Here is a 20427-nt window from a genome sequence, read left to right as displayed (position 1 = left end):
TAATTTGCGAATTTAGAGGAAAGACGATCTCGCTCTCCAGTTTTTCAAAGACCATGGCGTCCATCCTTCCAAAAGAGACTGTCCAAACTGCGGGAATCCTTGTGTTTTACAACCAGAGAGGAATCTGTTCCAGTGTAACAAGAAATGGTACCTGTTCTGCCACATTCACTGAGACCATGGCACAATCCTTTACCACTTCTTCAACACTGTGGCTCACCGTTTCCTCTTTCACAGCAACAGGAAGTTTGCCCACGGCAGGTGTTAAGTTAGGTTAGGTTGGGTTGGGGAATTAAAAAATGCACAAACAACGACAGTGTCCTCTACAAAACACAGTGAAATTGCAGCGTTTTCATAATCGTTTACTATGCAAAATCGCCGGCAGGTTCAGTTGTCGATAATTATAAAAAAATATCATGCAGTGAAAAAACAAAGACAACTTGTTCCTTGTTATTGATACACAGTGTTTTAAAATGGTGAACAACAGTTTTAATTTAGCTACCGGTTATTAACTTGGAGGTTGTTAGAGAAATAGTTCATGTTGTGGTGTCTATAAAAAACGTATCAAGAGCATGAATGATTAGACATGTAGATAATAAAATCTCAAAGTAAGTGTATTACCGTACTCAGGTTAAAGTCAGGTTCATTTATGTACAACTAAGGTAAAGGAAATTATGCTGGTTAAAGTTCGGTTCATTTACATATGATAGGTAAGAATGGTTTACAAAAAACTATATGTTTTAAGTAATGCACATCATTAAACACAATGCGTGTATGTATGTACAGTCAGCCAAAGATCCAGCAACCCCAACCTGGGTCTTATACTCGCAACTTTACGTGGCAATACAGGGTACTTGGTAAAGTAAGCCTTACTTTATCAAGTACAGTGCTCCTGCTTAACACAATTGCTCAAGGTATTCGATATTTGGACCCATATCCGGGAATGGGGTGGTAATATTGACGATATTACCTAGATTTTGCCAAGGGTTTCGACAGTGTACCCCACGAAAGGCTGAAAATCAAACTGGAAGGGTACGGAATTCGGGGAAATGTCCTAACGTGGAAAGAAGGCCTTCTACATGACCGCAAGCAGTGTGTGGTGATTAATGGCACGAAATCATCAATCGTATCTGTCACAAGCGGTGTACCACTTCGGGCAGTGTATTGGGCCCGCTGTTGTTTGTTTGTTTCATAAATGACATGCCTGACATTGTACATTCCTCCATACAAATGTTTGCCGATGACGCCAAGTTATTATGGGAAATAAAGAACCAAGCAGACTGTGAAGAGCCGCAGAAGGACCTCTGTGGGCTCCAAGAATAGTGGAACAAATGGCTGTTGAGATTCAATGTCACAAAGTGTAAGAGGATGCACCTGGGGCATACCAACGGTAAGGAGGCGTATCATATGTCCCAACGGGATGAAGAAACTGCACTATTTGAGACAATGTGAGAAGGACCTAGGTGTGTATGTTGACAATGAGCTGAAGTTCTCGGACCACGAGGAGAAGAAGGTAAATCAGGCATATATATCATTGGGTCTTATAAGAAGGTCGTTCAGATATCTAGACGGTCCATCCCTCGTAACGGTCTTCAAGAGTGAAGTGCTTACCCATCTGGAGTACTGTCACCCCATCTGGTCCCCGAGATATGCGACTGTCAGTTGGTTGAAAATGTTCAAAGGGCCACCAGACTGGTGCCTGCACTTCGGCACCTCAGCTACCCTGAGAGATTGGAGCGCCTGAACTTGCCTAGCTTATAATACAGATGGGCAAGGGGCGACCTAATTGAGGTGTATAAGCATCTCAAGGGGCACTATTCTGTCGAGTGTCCTTACTTGGAGCTGGCGGATGCTCGCCCCACAAGGGGTCACAGCTCAAGATTGAAGAAGCCGCAAGACCAGAAAACTGTGAGGGCAAACTTTTTCGGAGTGAGAGTTGTGAACTCTTGGAACAATCTACCAGAAAGTGTTGTGACGGCACCGAGTGTGAGCTCTTTCAAGACCAGACTTGACCAACACTGGAGCAGGGTCAGGTACATTCAGGAGCCGGTACATGCCCAGTGCTTGCCAACAGTGCGTAACAGATACGTGACCGATCGCCCAAGCGGCTAACGAGCCGATCAGTGGTGAAGAGGATAAAAGTAAAGTAATGTACACACAATTGCAGGGTCTCAATTGTTTCTCTTACCATTGACAACACAACATACATATATTGTTTCTCACTTTTTATCTTTTTTTTCATTTTTGTAATTCTTTATTATTATTATTATTATTATTATTATTATTATTATTATTATTATTATTATTATTATTATTATTACATTTTCGCCCCCGAGGCCCCGATGTGGGTCAGTGACCTGTGCCCGGGTGGGCTAATCCCCGTAAAAAAAAAAAAGCGACGTTGGCAGTGCCCCTTTTCCGGTCGTCGGGAAAACCCGCCCACGCAAAAGGAAAATGAGTCTTCGGTTCCAATTATAAATGGATTTATTTATAATATTCAGCATAAATAAATTACTCACTGTCAGTGTTTGTTATAATATATTCATGGACACAATAGTAAAAACCGATTTGAAAAAAGTAATGTACAAATTTGAATAATCTTAATTAATAATTAAGTTTAAGTTTTTTAAGAGACATTGTTGAGTGCGTCTCATCAAATTTGTTCGGGTTTGTGACTGACGACACTGATTGATGATTAATTTTGCTGTTTCTCAGTCTGCCAGTATATTTTTTTTTAATTGTGTAGAACTGTTCTTTAAAATTTGGTTATAATATATGAATTTGGAATTAGATCTGGGTTTAGCTCATATATATATATATATATATATATATATATATATATATATATATATATATATATATATATATATATATATATATATATATATATATATATATATATTGTAAACTTCCATGTTAAGGCATTGCTAATATCTTGCGCTCGCCTCTTGTTCCAGAGGTTGTTGGTTCGATCCCCTTGGTTCAATCCCCTGACACTCCCAGTTCACCCTGCTGTAAATGGGTACCTAAGTTTACAACGTGGGGAAGTGAATGCGGTCGAGAGCAGTACCGGTGTTGTGCAAACATCTACAGCTACAAAATAAGTCACAAGTGACATATTTTGCACAATTTACATCTGCAAAAATAAGTCTCACCACAAAATAATATCCACCCGAGTGTGGTTTCAGATATGGTTTCAACAAAGCTATTGTTCTTTAATATCTTAATCTGAGCACATCCTGTGAGTTGCTCTTGGTTCATGGCATGGGAGTACTGATCTATCACTTATGTGTGGTTTCTACATAGGTATAATGTGGTTTCTTCTATTGGTGTGAGAGAGAGGGGAGAAGTCCTTTCGCCATCGTTCAGGGCTGGCTTGTTCTGTTAATTGGCTAGTGTAAGTCTGGGATGGTGTTTGTAGGAAGGGGAGCAGATGTACTGTACCTGTAGGCCTCTGATGATGGGGATGACACAGGGGTCCCAATCTCTCATTTCCCTTCATCTTTAGCCTCTCATCTCCCAACTCCCATCTCCCTACTTTTTTAACCCCCAATATCCAATGCCGGATTAAGCCTTGCCAGGCCGGATCAAACCTTGCCAGGCCGGATTAAACCTTGCCAGGGCCGGGGGCAAATAATATTTTCGGCCCAGTCTCAACATGAATACCACCCCCCAGAGTACGGGTTGTCTGAGGTTGAGTAAAGAATCTCTCGTCTCTGGCTATTTAGATTGAGAGTTAAAGGAATGCTCTTAATAAAATACGTGTTTTCTTTTTTCTCACACACACACACTCACAGCCCTACAGACTGATAACATCACACAGACTATTTACACTGATGGATCCCTTAACGCTGTCTGCGGGTGGGCTGGAAGTGCTGTAGTTGTGATTCAACCTAACGGTGATACAATTAAGAAAGGAGTTAGAATTAACAACTGGGCATCCACTCTACAAACTGAATTAGTTGCCATAATCAAAGCCATTAAATTTATTGAAACCGCTGTCAATGACAGTCTCATCATCACTGATTCTCTATCCTCACTATTTGCCCTTGACACCCACAACTTAAGTTGTCACTCACTTGTCTCTGAAGCCAGACACAATATGCGTACCTTGCTGACCGGTGTGTCGAGATCAAACTGTTGTGGATTCTCTCTCACATAGGCCTCAAAGAACATGACAGAGTGGTTCCATGACAAAACCCCAACGGGGTTGTCATTTATCAACACTAACCTAGCCTAACCTAACCTAAACATAAAAGTGTTTTATTTTATATGAGACTGGGGTTTTGTCCGTTGGGGTTTTATCCGGTCACCTGACAGAGTTGATGCCTTCGCCAAACTCGCGTCTAACAAAGACACTGTTGAATACAATCTGGGTCTGTCAAAAAGAACCCTGAAAACTGTAATCAGGAAAGAACTTGATGAATTTGACGCAAGCAGACAAGTGCAAACAGGCATTAGTCAACCCACTGTTTACCATCAAGTGAAACATGTAGATGGAGCAAGTAACAAGACCAGTAGATAACAAAATGATGTAACCGCTAGAATAAGTTAGGATATAAGTATTGTACCTCTGGCAGCACAGTATATCCCTCAAGCAGATGTGAACAAAACTAAATGTAAAGTGTGTGGCCAGACATATGGCCACACTTTCGAACACTACGTCCTTGACCATGTGAAAATAGAACCATTATGGCAGGTCCAAGCACAGTGTGAAATGGCAGAACACTTTATCTTTAATGGCAAGATAGCTGACATATTAGGATTGTATCCACTTTTTTTCACTCAGTAGCTATATCATTTCCCATGTATAGAAGTTCTATACGTGGGAAATTGTTTGGTTCTATAATAGAACCAAACACACAATGTGCTGGAATACCTCTTGCACAAAAGTGAATAACAAAGTGTGCGGGCAGACATACTGCCTCACAGTCACGCAGTTACGAATTAGTTACCCTGTATGTACAGAACTAAACAAAGAATGTTTGAAATACTCTGTAACATTCAATACCATAATATCCTGTAATATCCTGACCACTGGGGTTAATTAAACATACCCTTTGTGACTTCTATTCTGTAATCCTTTTGCGTTACCTCTCACAGGATGAGTAGGGATGCACAGTATACTAGCCGCTGTAAGTGGCCAAATTAAATTAATTCAATTAAACCGTCACAACAGCCTCACAGTCATACATCGTCACAACAGCCTCATACACCGTCACAACAGTCTCACACATCCTCACAGTCATACACCGTCACAACAGCCTCATACACCGTCACAACAGTCTCACACATCCTCACAGTCATACGCCGCCACAACAGCCTCACACCTCACACTATGTTCAAACTTATTTTCGTTCACAAAAAGATAAACTAGATAAAAAATTATTCGTTCAATATTTTTAGCCCGGTCAAGATCTGGGGCCAGGGGTAAATGCCCCATTTGCCCTATAATCCGACACTGCCAATATCCCATCTCCCTACGTTTATTTTTACCCCCCAATCTCCCGTCTCCCCACTTTTTGACAACAAATCTCCGTTTCTCCGCATAATCAACCAGCAATAACTAAAATCATCGACACTACCTTCATTTATAATCCGATAATTTGATCAAAGAAATGGAAGTTATTCTAAAATATGGGTACTTTTCGTCGCAGGCCTTTAGCAGGTTTGTTTACATGCGTAGTTTAGTATCGATAGCATGTGATATATTTTGCACACCGGCCTCCTTGTGTACAGAAGGTGTGCTGTATCGACATTATCTTTAACGAACAGTCATGCTTACAAAAACCCATTCTCACTTTCAATGACTTAACATGTTTGTGTGGTGATCTTTTTACGTACTATCATACGTAGGGATGTGTGGCTATGTTAAAGTGTGGGAGTTTTTACAGTTTGTGAAATGTGAACAAATAAAATTAGGTAGCTCTTTTGCACCTTTTATACATCTACAAACGTCATATAGAAAAATTATTTGTAATAAATGTTCGGTTGATGAAAGGTTCATCTCTGCAGGGCCGGATTTACCTACTTGTGGGCCCCAGGCCAAACTCATCAGTGGGCCCCCAAATTTTTATAAATATTTGCATGTTTCAATAATCTGTAAGCAAAAAAAATAGTGTAAGTCTATAAGAAATACCAATGTCACAAGAAACAGACACAAAAACACACGTAATATAACACTTAAGTCCATTTAATGCAACATGTAAAATATCATTAGTAAATAATGAGTGCCGCTACACAATATAAAATATCACTAAGCTGAGGCTGAGAAGATACTGACTGGCTGAGCGAACTGTCAGCAAACCAACGGTAACCCTGACACGTACAGAACGAGAAACGATCCTGTCCTTCACACGTCAAGGCGCTGAAGGTCTCTCTCTGTGTCTCTCTCTCTCTCGCTCGTATATATGTATGTATAGATAGATACATAAATAAATAGATAGATAGATAGATAGATAGATGGTGGGAAACGGACATTTAAAAAATGTATATATATATTTTTTTTATTATCTTATTTTATCTTATTTTCTTCATTTTACTATAGGGCCTAGTCCGTGGCCCACCTGAGAACCACCCCATGGCCCACCAGTTGAAGACCACTGTGGGCCTATACTTATTGTACAGGGGCCGACATACTCCGGGCCCTATACTTATTGTACAGGGGCCCTTATGGTTGTGAACATATTATATCATGAAATACTCGGTGTATACTTGAAACAAGGTTATACGCTGGCACGCTGCTCGACAAATTAGTTTCAGTGGGCCCCCAGATACCGGTGGGCCCTAGGCCAATGGCCTATTAGTAAATCCAGCCCTGCATCTCTGTCCTCTAAGCAGCTATTCATCTGGTGACAATACAGGGCCGCAGATAATCCTATTATCCAAATATCCATTGCATACGACGAAACAATTAGCACACAGTACACTCGTGTCAAAACGCTCGAGAAGTTTGATCATGTTCAGCTACAGACGGCTAACCTTCACGCTATCAAACACGCATGCCATCTACCACAAATATAACCATTTGATTCAGCGAGACAGAATGGGTTAAATAAAAATTGAAACAAGGGAAATCTTGATTAAGGTTAATTTAACGGGGCATAAAGATTCATGTCTTGTACAAAATCATCAGTGTAGAACAACAAATCTTGTACGAGCATGTGCAGGCCCGGATTATCCATTAGGCACAGGGCCTAGGGCCTACGAGATATTGGGGGCCTACGAAAAATAAAACGAGAACTTTTCTTCCCCTTTTTCTACAGGTTATTATTAAATTGATACTGAGGTACTTTTTTCCATTTTATAATTAGGTACTAGCTTGTGTTATAAGTGAATATGCTGTCAAATGGGGCCCCATATCTTGGAGGTGCCTAAGGCCTACGAAAGTCTTAACCCTGCACTGAGCATGTGAACTTGGTAATAGTCTTCTTGGACTTGATTTTGTTTTTCACGGTAAAAGTTTGGATGTATGTGTAAACAACATACCTTCTGACTGGACAATATGAATGGGAACTTAATGTTTCCAGCCCTGGTCAAAAGGGTGCCACTAATAGCCACCACTGCCTTGTGAGTAAGGATCTTAAGTCACATGGACTTTTTCCCCTGGTTTGCGACTCGCAAACCAGGGATTTTGTTGTGCAGGGAAAGGGAACTCGGCAATTCAGAATAGCTCCACCACCTCTCTAAGAGGCTCCTTTGCGGCACTGTTCGCAGGGTTCGGCTTGCACTAATCTCTAAGTAGGTCTCTACGAGATATGAGAAGAGGTGTTTCTAGTCCAAAGTCGCGCCCTTGTGTCCCTCGTGAGAAACTCCCTACCATTAAATTAACATAAATCCGCAAGACAAACCCGCAGTACCATGTAGGACGATATTATCACACGACAAAACTGGTTGTAAAATAAAAAAATAAACTTTCGGTTTAATTTTTTCTCCAATTACCCAAGTTACGCTCATTACTTTTAGGTTACTCAAAATTTTCCTGGAATACTTTTTTCTAACCACCAAGAACCCGAGGCTGTTGGAGATACAAATATGCTTGAGTGAAGACATAAAAACAGCTCAGGAGAGAGATTACAAGGAAGTAAAATCATTCATATCATTTATTTGTTGGTGTCAATCGTGCTTAACGTCATTCATATGAAACGCAACTTCTAGGCTTTCCCTTGTAAGTTATGCAACCATTTCAACTTAGGTGTAATATTTTGTTTAGTACATGGAAAAATATCGTAAATGTCGTCATATGAGACCCAATCAGCCGTCCAAAACATCCTGTCAGCTGATCCATGCCATCAAGGACAGTATATGCAACGTGACTCTGCGATGTATATTTTTTGTCCAAAATCCGTCGCCATGATTGGGATTTAAAACTGTGATTTATTGTCAGTAGATTTATTTGTAAGTCCGCCGTCAGTTATGTTCTCAGTGGCAAGTATCAAGGTTTGTTACTTGTAGAGCACGCAAGAATGAAGCCCCTGAAGAAACTCACAAAATAAATGTACATTGCGTCCCGGTCCTAACTTGAAGGTCTGACGCCTGAAGGGTGACAGTGAGTTGGCAGAAGTCTGGTATGATGGTTCACCTCTGTCCTAACAATAACCAGGATAAGTCAGCAAAAAGCCATGTAAGTTACACACAACGCTAACTATATTTTCATATATTCACTTGTGTTCCCTTCGTTGTCTAAAATCCATGATTTTACCCAATTTTCTCTTTTTAACATGGGATGGTGATTCCAAGAGCTTAACCACTACAACTTTTCTGGACTAAATTAGAATGACAAGTTTCATAACGTAAAGCACAAGAGAAAAAAACCCATGCTGTGTACAGTATTAAGCCAAAAGAAATATTTAATTGAGTCAAAGGTCAATGTAAGGTCTGATACTGGGCTTTGTATTCTGACCGTCCAGAATTTTCATCCGATCTTAACGAAAAATTATAAAGCTGGTCGGGCTAAGTTTAAATGGGTGGGTTTTTTTAGAGGGGGGGGGGTATCATTCAATAGTGCCTCCCACATTTAAGAGGGTTGGCGACCACGGTCCGCTTTCCCAAGCGTTTTCGGGCTGTTTTTACCAATTCTCTCACATTTTGCATCTCACCGGGAGTAGCTGGAGGGAAGAGATGAACCAGAAATCTTGACGGGAGCAAAAGTGATATTTTTGCCTTCTCTTTGTTGTTGGAGTTACAGACTATTTTCGAATATAAGTGGGCCATCATAACCCCAAAGAACCGTCTCATGCAATGCAAAATACGTCTGGCCGAAATAGTGACTTTAACAACCGAAATTAAGCATTTTGTTCCTTGCACTTCTGCAGTTCCGCTAATGATACAGAATCTTAAGTGTAAGAGATAATGGAGTCCTTGCCTGTAAGCGTTCCATTGACTAGCCTTAATCAGTGGTCCGCTCGGTCGGGGTTCCCACTCCCTCGTTTTAATTAACCAGTTTAGGGATACCTAATAATTTTTCTGTGCTGCTATCTGAGTTTCCGCACCTTGGAAAGAAAAAAATTAGCTTTGTGGTGATAATCCCTGCTTTGTTCCCGAGCACAAACAATGGCTTCCTTGATGCCGTTCCAGACGACCCAGTTAGCTTCTGTACAGTATATCTGCCGTGTTGAAGGAATATGCGAAATGAAGATATACTATGTATATTAATTAGGTGTAGGGAATAAAAGGCATAAGTCAAGCCTAGTCTAGCCTAATTTAACTTCATTTAGGCTATTTAAAATATGTGTTCCTATCGCTCCCCCCTAGATTCCCAAGGAGCCAAGTCAGGAGTTTCGGTATCAAAGGGGGCGACCTAATCGAGGTGTACTGTATAAGCATCTCAAAGGGCACTACTCAGTAGTGTGTCCATACCTGGAGCTGGCAGACGCCAGCTCAAGGTTGAAGAATCCTGAAGTCCAGAAAACTTCGAGGGCGAAGTTCCGAACTTTTTCGGAGTGAGAGTTGTGAACTCTTAGAACAACCTGCCAGAGAGTGTTGTGACGGCACCGAGTGTGAGCTCTTTCAAGACCAGACTTGACCAACACTGGTGCAGGTTCAGCTACATTCAGGAGCCAGTGCAAGCCCAGTACTTGCCAATAGTGCACAACAGAGACGTGACCGACAGCCCAAGCGGTTAACGAGCCCATCAGTGGCGAAGAGAAAAGTAAATAATGCGGATGGCTATCCTGGAAAACAGAAATACCCTACATGTAACCCCATCAATATCATCAAACTTTAACGAAACGGTTGACGAAGGTTTGTGTGATGATTGCATGCGTATAGAATTAATAGAAAATGCCAAAAAAATGGATAAATTGCTATGATTTACGTTTAAATATGACATATAAAGTATACAGGGGTTCCCTACCGATAACAGTGTGATCACTATTCAATCAACACATTACTGTACATTATTTGCATTGTTACGAGTGGCTAATGTTTATTCTGCTCTCCGAATTTTCGCCAGACACTTCTCGTAGTTTCTGATTTAAATATTTTTATAGCAATATATAATACGGTAATGGGCGATCTGAGGGAAGCTTCTTTTATTTTTTCAGAACAATTTGAAAAGTTGGAAACCGCACAAAACTTTCCCATTGTTAGCAAAACTCCAGTTTCACGAAGTTATATACCGTTTTTGTACAAGCAAGTGGTTCGTGACCAGTTCAGCCTACACCCACCCTTCAAGTTTTGAAATCTCCTCCGAAGTGCCTGAGACACCGCCAACATACTCCGCAAAATAACATGGTCTCCATTTTCGGCTCATGGGTAACAAAATAAGTTCTTCCCTCCAAGCCGCAGCATCTCTTAACCCACAGAGCACATAACCGTCGCGTCGTGTCGACCATCGACCATTTGGGCTTGGTATTTCTAAACTAAATCCCCGAAACCATCCATAAAAGCTATTCTACTTATGTCTTATTTTCCAGCACCAACCTAGCTGGGTGGCAAATACCTTGCAATTGTTGGCAATGCTTATCAACTTAATTTTGCCGTGTCTGCTTTATTTAAACCAAGTGGGGGGTAGTTCAAAGGTCATTATTGAAGAGAATTTCATTATTGGAAAAAGTTCTCGATATTTCAAATATTATTCAAATGACATGAAAAATATTAACTGAAGAATAACCGATTATCTTTAAACTAGGGTTTCGATTAATTTTCCTCGGGGTTTGTCATTTTTTTCCCTAGGGAATTAGGTAAGTCCCTAATTTTCTCCCTATGATAATTTATCATTAAATACTATTGTATATATTACTCTTCATTTTATTTTTCATCCTCCTACATATACTAGCATTAATCCAGGACAAAGCCTCTTCAAGTCATGGCCCCCAGCTACATGACACAACGCACATTTCTCATCCGGGAGTCCAGATTCTCAGAGGTTCGGAAGGTGAACAGTCCTCGCAATTGAAGACAGAGCACGTAGCTGATTGACTTAACGTAAAATATACGAGTAACATCCAAGTTTAAAATAAAATTGCAGTGTCCCTTTACTACAAACGTTCACTTAGCACCAGTTGTGGTAGGAAGTTAGGGTAAAGAATCTTCTGGAAGCTATTCAGTACCCAAATTTTGTCTCCTGGTTAGGGTATAAGCCCAGTGTAATTTTCATGTTATATATGTGACAGGCGAGGGGCGGTATGATCGAGGTGTTTAGCCCAGACTTCCATTTATACACCTCGATCATATCGCCCCTCACTCTACTTCTCTCGAGGAAGTGCAAATTAAGATGCTTTAACCTGTTTCTGTACTCAAGGTTCCTAATGTTCGGGTTTAGTCTTGTCATTCTCCTCTGAATTCTTTCTCGGGATTCTATATCCATTCTGTAGTACGGAGATCAGAACTGAACTGCGTAATCCAAGTGAGGTCTCACAAGCTCGATATAGTTTTATGATGACCTCACTAGTCTTTTAACTAACACTTCTTTGCATGAAACCCTCGGGATCACAGTAGTGAATGAGGATAAGAAATGAAATTATTCGGCAGGCAAAAAACTTAGCAAGGACCGATGCATTTTGGAATGTATTCATTCGCCCATACCGTACGGTAATGCAGAGGGAACAGCACAAAAAATTCCTACAGAGCTTGAAGCAGAGGAAGGAGGAGTCGAGGAACAACGTGGACGGGTATACGTGGGTTATATCCAGGGGGAGGGTTGTGGAAGCAAGAGCGCCAGCACAGAGCCGGGGGACGGAAGGACACCCTTCACCTGCTCTACCTCCCACCCAGGTGGAGGGGAGCGCCATGTAAACAATGGCATCTCTGACCACAACCCGCAAAATACAATGTAGTATTTAGCAAATACTGCAGCTGCTGAGAATGGAGGGGGCCGGAGTCACTAACAAGAGCAGAGACGTTACCGAGAACAAATTCCGGCTTGAAAGTCATGTACACTAATATTGACACATTCCTTGACAAGACAGAGGAGTTTGAAACACTACTGAAGGTACATCAACCCCATATAGTAGGTGTTGTAGAACTGTTGTACAAGAACAGGAGAATCGACCTGGAGGAATGCGAGTTCAGTATTGAGTGATATGACTATTTACGAACCTTTCTCAAGAAACTTGCAAGAGGGGTGTGGTTATCTATGGGAGGCAAGACCTTAGAGCCAACCAGGTGAGGGTACAGGGAGATGATGTTTATGAAGAATCAGAGTGGAATAAAATTAAATTAAAGGGGAGAGACTTACATATTGTCCGGTGTATCTACAGATCCCCAAACTGTAGCTTATTAAACCAAAGGAACTTAAGAGCCTTAATAGACAAAGCAACTGTGCCCCACTCTAGCCACCTCCTTATCATGGGGTACTTCATGGCGACATCGACCGGAAATAGGAGACCACGTCAAATGACTTTACTAACCCCGCTACTTTTTTGTAGAAACCCTGTGACATTTCTGTTCCAACGTGTTAAAGACCCGACGCATTACAGAGGGGAGCAAACACCCAAGCCACTGGACCTCATCATAACAAACGAGGAGGGTATGGTGGTCAAGCTGAAATACCTAGCCCCCATAGGCACCAGCCACCACGTAACGTTGTCCTTCAGATTTAATTGTTACTTGGTTCACGACAAAACCGGGCCAAGGTTCATATATTACAATGGAAATTACGACGGGATGAGGGAGGAGATGAGGGGTATCCACTGGCCTGTCTCACTAAGGTATAAGAATGCAGACACTCCACTGAATATCATAGCCACAGTAAAGTGAACCATTTGATCGAGAAATATGTACCCAAGACCAAACCCAGTGCCTCCAGGAATACAAGGAGACCGCTACATGTGAGCCATGCGGTGGTCAACAAAGTTAAGAAGAAAACAGATATTCAAGACGTGGGTTAGGACAAACGATGAGCAGGACAGGAGGATGAATGCCAGATCCAGGAACCAAGCAGTCAGAGTATACAAGGGCTGAAAAAGGAGTTCCAGAGGCGGATTGCAAGTGAGGTCAAGTCAAACCCAAAGGCATTTTACCGCTACACAAAGTCGAAATTAAAAACGTGAGTAGGAGTATTGGACCTGAGTCTTGAAGATGGTAGTTACGGAGATTCTGACCAAGACAAAGCGGAGGCGTTGAATAGTTTCTTTTCCTCGGTGTTCACAAGGGAGGATGCGAACAATCTTCCTGCGTTTTGAGGACAGACGGTTCGGCACAGCGCTGACTCACATTATGTTCTCAGAAGAGGTTATAAGAAATAAATTGTCAAAGCTAAAGGTTCATAAGAGTCCCGCCCCTGACATGGTGCATCCCAGAGTGCTAAGGGAACTGTGCTACGAGCTTGCTGAGCACCTGAAGATCCTGTTCTGTGAATGCCTGGATGAGCAAAAGGTCCCCAGTGATTGCAAAATGGCGTATCTGAGTCCTATCTTCAAGAAAGGCGATCGTCACTCCACGAATAATTATAGACCAGTGAGCCTGACCAGCATAGTACGTAAAGTACTTGAGAGCATTATAAGAGATGCCACGATAAAACATCTTCTACGCAACAGTTATAATTAACTTTGAGAAAACCGGAACTTGCAGTGAACGTTTGTCATTCAGTTTGGGCTAATATACAGAAATTGCCGATCCCCCAACCCAACACACACGATTTTTTTAGTTTTCTTAATTTGTGGTTTCTGTCTAGAACAGTGGTCTCAATATTTTGAGTTTTCACGAAACTCTCATTCGCCCTACTTTTCATTTGACTAAATTTTATAATTTGTATTTGTTCGGTATCTGTATTATTTAGGTCTACTAACTCTAAGAGGCATTGCAATGCAGAGAATATTATTGTTCGTAGAAATATCTAGCCGTCTATCGGTTCTTGCTTAAATTTATATCTTTTTTATATCTAAGCAAAATTCAACATTCAAATTTTGTTTTCTACATGATTTCACGTTCCCCAGTTTGGGAACCACTTATTTAGACGTATATACTTTACCGTACCCTATCAGGTATGGGTGTGTATGGTCGCCCATTTTAGAGGTCACAGCCTCAAGATAAAGAAGTTGTAAACTTGGAAAACACGTTATGACAGCACCAAGAGTGAGCTCCACCAGTCCAGACTAGAGCAATACGAGAACATGTTCTGGTACAGTACATTCTCGCGCTAGTATTTGCTAAGCGTGCGTGACAGTGCTTACAGGCTAGTTAGCTAACAAGTGGCCGAGTATGTCTATAATCCCATACGAATAGCCGTATTAAATACCTGCACTGTATATGATTGTTATTCAAGCTTACATGCATGCTGAGCTCACATGAGATCATGATCACCATATAAAATCAGCCTCGCGTTAAATAGTAGTAATCCTAACCCCGCTTTTATCTTTAAATTTGACAACTTTAAACCCACAACTTAACATATTTGTTGTTTCACACCAACCCAGCACCGATGCACCACCGTCAAACCGCACAAACAGTTTCACCTGACCTCCAAAAGAATTTTACTTTAATTTTTTTTATCAAAAGGAACGTCACGTTTTATTTTGCTTCACATTGGTTGTTCCTAGCATGACAACACTTAAACATTCCTGCCCGGCTCAATACACTCTTGAGTGGAGGGGCTGTAAAACAATTCTTCACTTTGTTACCAGCGCTTACATACCTTGTATTTTTACGATGGTTTCGTATCACAGAATATTACACCATATTACACAAGTTAATAGCGTATAATACACTATTACAGCACACTTGTTCGAGAGGACAGTCACTCGCATACACGACGAATGCTGAAGCAACACTGAGAATGAGAAAAACAGGAAATATACTCCACTCCAGCCAGTCTCCACGCTCGGTCGCTCCTCATGACTTCTAACCCACGCTGCCAGACGTACATCAATGCCACACGCTAAACGTGTACCTCTAATTACCGATGGAATGGATTAATATTATACCGAGTGAAGGATAAAATAATAATACTTAGATATAGTTCATAGTCTATATTACGTTCTGGGTATCGCAAACACAGACGCGAATAGTTCTTCCGTGAACCAGTAGTAGTCAAAGGTTTTCACACTGCTGCTATTTACCAGTCTAACGTGAAATTAACTATGATTGTTAGTGCACTTTCTTTGCTTGCTTGCCGCTAGTCCCATTTAACTTGCGATATTTTTTCACGATATAGGCTGTTTATTTGAGTGGACCACCATACCATTAGTCATGCTTGTGCATACACTAACGAGTTGAGGACTAACATTATACATATTGTACCTATTTAAATTTAGCAATTTTACCATTTAATCTATTGGGAAGTTCAAATGTTTATAATGATCTAGTAATTTTAACTTTACGTAATATGATAAATATATTCAATAAATTTAAACACAAGATGGAGGTTATTTACTAATATAAGTAAATAGTATTGCTGCTAGATACTGCCAAGAGGAGTATCATGCACTCCTCCAGGACACTTGTGTTATGAGAAGTAGCGGGAAAGATCAATTTATATACCTCCGGTAATATAAAAATAAGTCTTTTTTTAGGAATATTCCGTACTTAAAAAGAATGGATCACTTGAAGTTTACCTCTCACCCCAGCCAGAAAGTGTTGTGACGGCACAGTGTGTAAAAATGGTATTGGCTTGTTTCAATTTTCAGAAAATGTTAGTCAATATTCTGGAAAGTAAAAATTGTCTAAATAGGGATTAGTGGGGAATATGCACTTACCTTTTAACTTCACACACACTTTGCTCACGTCGAAGCAAGACAGGAGGATGTATGCAAGAGCCAGAAACCAAGCAAAGATAGAGTGTAGGAGGGCTGAAAAGGAGTTCCAGAGGCTAGTTGCACGCGAGGTCAAGTCAAACCCAAAGGCGTTTTACCGCTATGCAAAGTCGAAATTGAAAACGCGAGTAGGAGTATCAGACCTGAGGCTTGAAGATGGTAGTTACGCAGATTCTGACCAGGATAAAGCTGAGGCATTGAACAGCTTCTTTTCCTCAGTGTTCACAAGAGAGGATGCAACTAACCTTCCTGCATTTGAGGACAGACGGTTCGACACAGCACTGACCCACATTGTGTTCACAGAAGAGGGTATTAGAAATAAACTGTCCAGGCGAAAGGTCCATAAGAGTCCCGGACCTGACATGGTGCATCCTAGAGTGCTAAGAGAGCTGTGCAACGAGCTTGCAGAGCCCCTGAAGCTCCTGTTTTGTAAATGCCTGGATGAACAAATGGTCCCCAGTGAATGGAAAGTGGCTTATGTGAGTCCTATCTTCAAGAAGGGCGATAGTCACTCCACGAACAACTATAGACCGGTGAGCCTGACCAGCATAATATGTAAAGTACTTGAGAGTATTATCAGAGATGCCGCGATGGAACATCTACTACGAAACAACCTTGTAAAAGATTGCCAACACGGTTTTATGCCGGGGCGCTCTTGCTTAACACAATTGCTCAAGGTATTGGATATTTGGACCCATATTCTGGAACGGGGTGGTAATATCGACAATATTTACCTAGATTTTGCCAAGGCTTTCGACAGTGTACCCCACGAAAGGCTGAAAATCAAACTGGAAGGGTACGGAATTCGGGGAAATGTCCTAGCGTGGATAGAAGACTTTCTACATGACCGCAAGCAGTGTGTGGTGATTAATGGCACGAAATCGTCATCTGTACCTGTAACAAGTGGGGTACCACAGGGCAGTGTATTGGGCCCGCTGTTGTTTGTTTGTTTCATAAATGACATGCCTGACGTTGTACACTCCTCCATACAAATGTTTGCCGATGATGGCAAGTTATTTCGGGAAATTAAGAACCAAGCGGACTGTGAAGAGCTGCAGAAGGACCTCTGTGGGCTCCAGGAATGGTCGAAGAAATGGCTGCTGAGATTCAATGTCACGAAGTGTAAGAGGATGCACCTGGGGCGTACCAACGGTAAGGAGGCGTATCATATGTCCCAACGGGATGAAGAAAATGCACTAGTTGAGACTGTGTGTGAGAAGGACCTAGGTGTGTATGTTGACAATGAGCTGAAGTTCTCGGGCCATTGTGAGAAGAAGGTAAATCAGGCAAATAAATTATTGGGTCTTATAAGAAGGTCGTTCAGATATCTAGACGGTCCGTCCCTCGTGACGATCTTCAGGAGTGAAGTGCTTCCCCATCTGGAGTACTGTCACCCCATCTGGTCCCCGAGATATGCTAGGGACTGTCAGTTGGTTGAAAATGTTCAAAGGAGGGCCACCAGACTGGTGCCTGCACTTCGGCACCTCACCTACCCTGAGAGATTGGAGCGCCTGAACTTGCCTAGCTTATACTACAGACGGGCAAGGGGGGACCTAGTTGAAGTGTATAAGCATCTCAGGGGGCACTACTCAGTTGAGTGTCCTTACTTGGAGCTGGCGGACGCCCGCCCCACAAGGGGACACAGCTCAAGATTGAAGAAGCCGCAAGTCCACAAAACCGTGAGGGCAAACTTTTTCGGAGTGAGGGTTGTAAACTCTTGGAACAATCTACCAGAGAGTGTTGTGACGGCACCGAGTGTGAGCTCTTTCAAGAGAAGACTTGACCAACACTGGAGCGGGCTCAGGTACATTCAGGAGCCGGTGCATGCCCAGTATTTGCCAACAGTGCGTGACAGAGACGTGACCGATCGCCCGGGCGGCAAGCGAGCCGATCTTTTGGTGAAGAATATAAATGAAAGGAGACGTGACCGATCGCCCAAGCGGCTAACAAGCCGATCAGTGGCGAAGAGGATAAAAGTAGGTATAAGAAGCGTTACCACTGTGTAGGAGTAGTTTTTAGTATTGAAATTCTGCCATATTGTTTCTTGTTTGAGCTATTGGAGCATTACTGGGCGACATTTCAATCATTGCCGGAAATGATGAAGCATAACTGGCATTGTTAAGAATTCTCTAGAATTGATGACACAACACTGCCTTGCAGTAAACAAATATATATGTATTACTGTACTACAGTAAGTGCGCACAAAATACGAGGTACACAAAAAGTTACACAAATACATTCACGCGTTTACGTGAGTACACGTTCTGCACACACAAATAAATGACAGCAAGGGCACTTGGGAGAGTTAAACGTAAGGTACTCTTTATATTTAGCATAAAGAATATTTGCAACAATATTTACATTTATCGCGTTATTATCCGCGACAAAGATCAGTCTCTTAACTGTTTTTGTTTGGGAGCTATGGCAGGACAAGACAGACACGTCCTTTTATTATTATAGGTTGACCGATATGAATGTAAATTATACTGTGCACGATATTTCTTGCTGTGTCTCTCCCACCACATAATTACTCTTCGTGAAATGAAGCAACAAGTGATTGTTCCGCTAACCTTCTACTGTATACGCAGTCTACGCTGCGGCTCTTAGCCTAATGCTTATATTTTTGCCTCTGTCTACCCAGCAGAAATTGGGAACCTGGATGTTAATCGATTTGTGGATCGTATTCCGGGGTAATGGTGAGCCAGTGCAGTTGGTGAGTTGTCCGGTCTTCGCGGACTATTCCTTGACACTGGATCACCCAGCTCGTCAACTCAGGGTGTGGTTGTTGTGTTGTCAACAGCTTCTACACCTTAAACAAATTCACGCTTACTGTAGGTGGCCCTTGGGCCGGCCATCCTCGTTACACAAAGGGCAACCATTATTATTATTATTATTATATTTTGGAGAGGAACAATAACCACAATATTTGAATTTGTCCTTGCAGTGATATTGTGGGGGTACGAGATGTTGGTTCACACTCAGGATGGGATGGAGAAAGGAAACTCACAATGTGCTCTCTGTATACATATTGTATTGGATGTACAATGCAGCTTGGTGCTGGGAAGTGGCAGCGTGGTTACAAGCGTTGAGTAGAGAGAGCTGGTTGGTAAGGGTGCTCAGAGGAGGACCAGCTAGTGGGTAGCCATGGTCGCCAGCGGGAGCGAGGGCCACCAGGCAGGAGGAGGAGGTGTTGCTTGAAGACTGGCTGTAGGTGGAAAGAGGTAGGTCACCACGAGGTGAGATCTTATATAGCGGAGGTAAGCGTAGCTTAATAGTTGACCTCCATCATGTAAGGCGGCGCTGGTTGACCTAGACCACGTGGCATACACTGGGGAATTCGAGGATCGGCTAGTCAGCGACAAACGGCGTTTGTAGGGGAGGAATCCACTCCAATATACAGTATGTGCGTAACTATCTATTATCTAAGGTGCATATTGCAAAGCTGATTCATATATGTGGCTATTTATAAAATTCAGACATATTTTTCATTGTTCACTTGCACTGTACATGAATTGCTACATTAGGTTCAACCGTTCATCTAGGCTAGGTAAGAAATTGGATAAGTTCAGCATCGCAGAACATTATACCTTCCGTATAAATATATACTGTATATACAAATTGATTGTACCGACACGAACACGTATTTCTGTACATGTTAACTGGCAGGAAGTGTAGATTTTATTGCACACAGAATAAATTGGTTGACTGTTGGGCGGGCGTCACGCCCTTCCTCTCATGATGGTGAGGAATATTGTTGACCACTTGACTCCCAATATTTTCACACCTCCCTCGACAATGATATTCCGTCACGTTTATTCCTGTTCTTTTTTATTCCGAGTGATTCAACTGACAGGGTTATTTAGCACCTTCCTCTGGGTTTTGCTCTCGTAAACAAAAATCTTTTAAATATCAAACTTCGGATTTTAGTCCTGGCGCGTACATGCAGCCGAACTCCGCTCCCACTGAGTCACCTGAAGCTTTCTGACTCCACCCCTATGTTTTGCCGCGTCTCCCTTTGCTTAGTGCATTCATCCCCCTCCCAATTAATCCCCCACTCTCTCATAGCACTCAACATCCCTTCCACTTTATCTTCATGCTTACCGAACGGGTAAGATTTTTATCAAGAAAACGAAGCAATGTTGTCAACGACGTAACCAGTGTGTATTCTTTGATGTGAGAGGGTGTGGGGTATGGGATTGTTTGGTTCACACTCAGGATGGAATGGAGAAAGGAAACT

At 41.9% G+C, this 20427-nt stretch overlaps 1 protein-coding gene across 1 annotated transcript in view; it reads right to left on the bottom strand.

Annotated features, from left to right (window-relative positions):
* Positions 1-15264, bottom strand: part of LOC121879036 — a 41675-nt gene extending 26411 nt beyond the window's left edge. Inside the window, exon 1 of the mRNA XM_042385518.1 lies at positions 15074-15264. The gene's annotated coding sequence lies outside the window, so the exon portion shown is untranslated. The remainder of the gene's footprint in view (positions 1-15073) is intronic.
* Positions 15265-20427: the final 5163 nt, after the last annotated feature.

The sequence above is a fragment of the Homarus americanus genome, unplaced genomic scaffold (genome assembly GCF_018991925.1).
Source record: "Homarus americanus isolate GMGI-L3 unplaced genomic scaffold, GMGI_Hamer_2.0 scaffold4060, whole genome shotgun sequence".
Taxonomy (NCBI): Eukaryota; Metazoa; Arthropoda; class Malacostraca; order Decapoda; family Nephropidae; genus Homarus; species Homarus americanus.
Note: the sequence above shows the minus strand (reverse complement) of the source record. Positions and strands in the feature narration are given on the sequence as shown.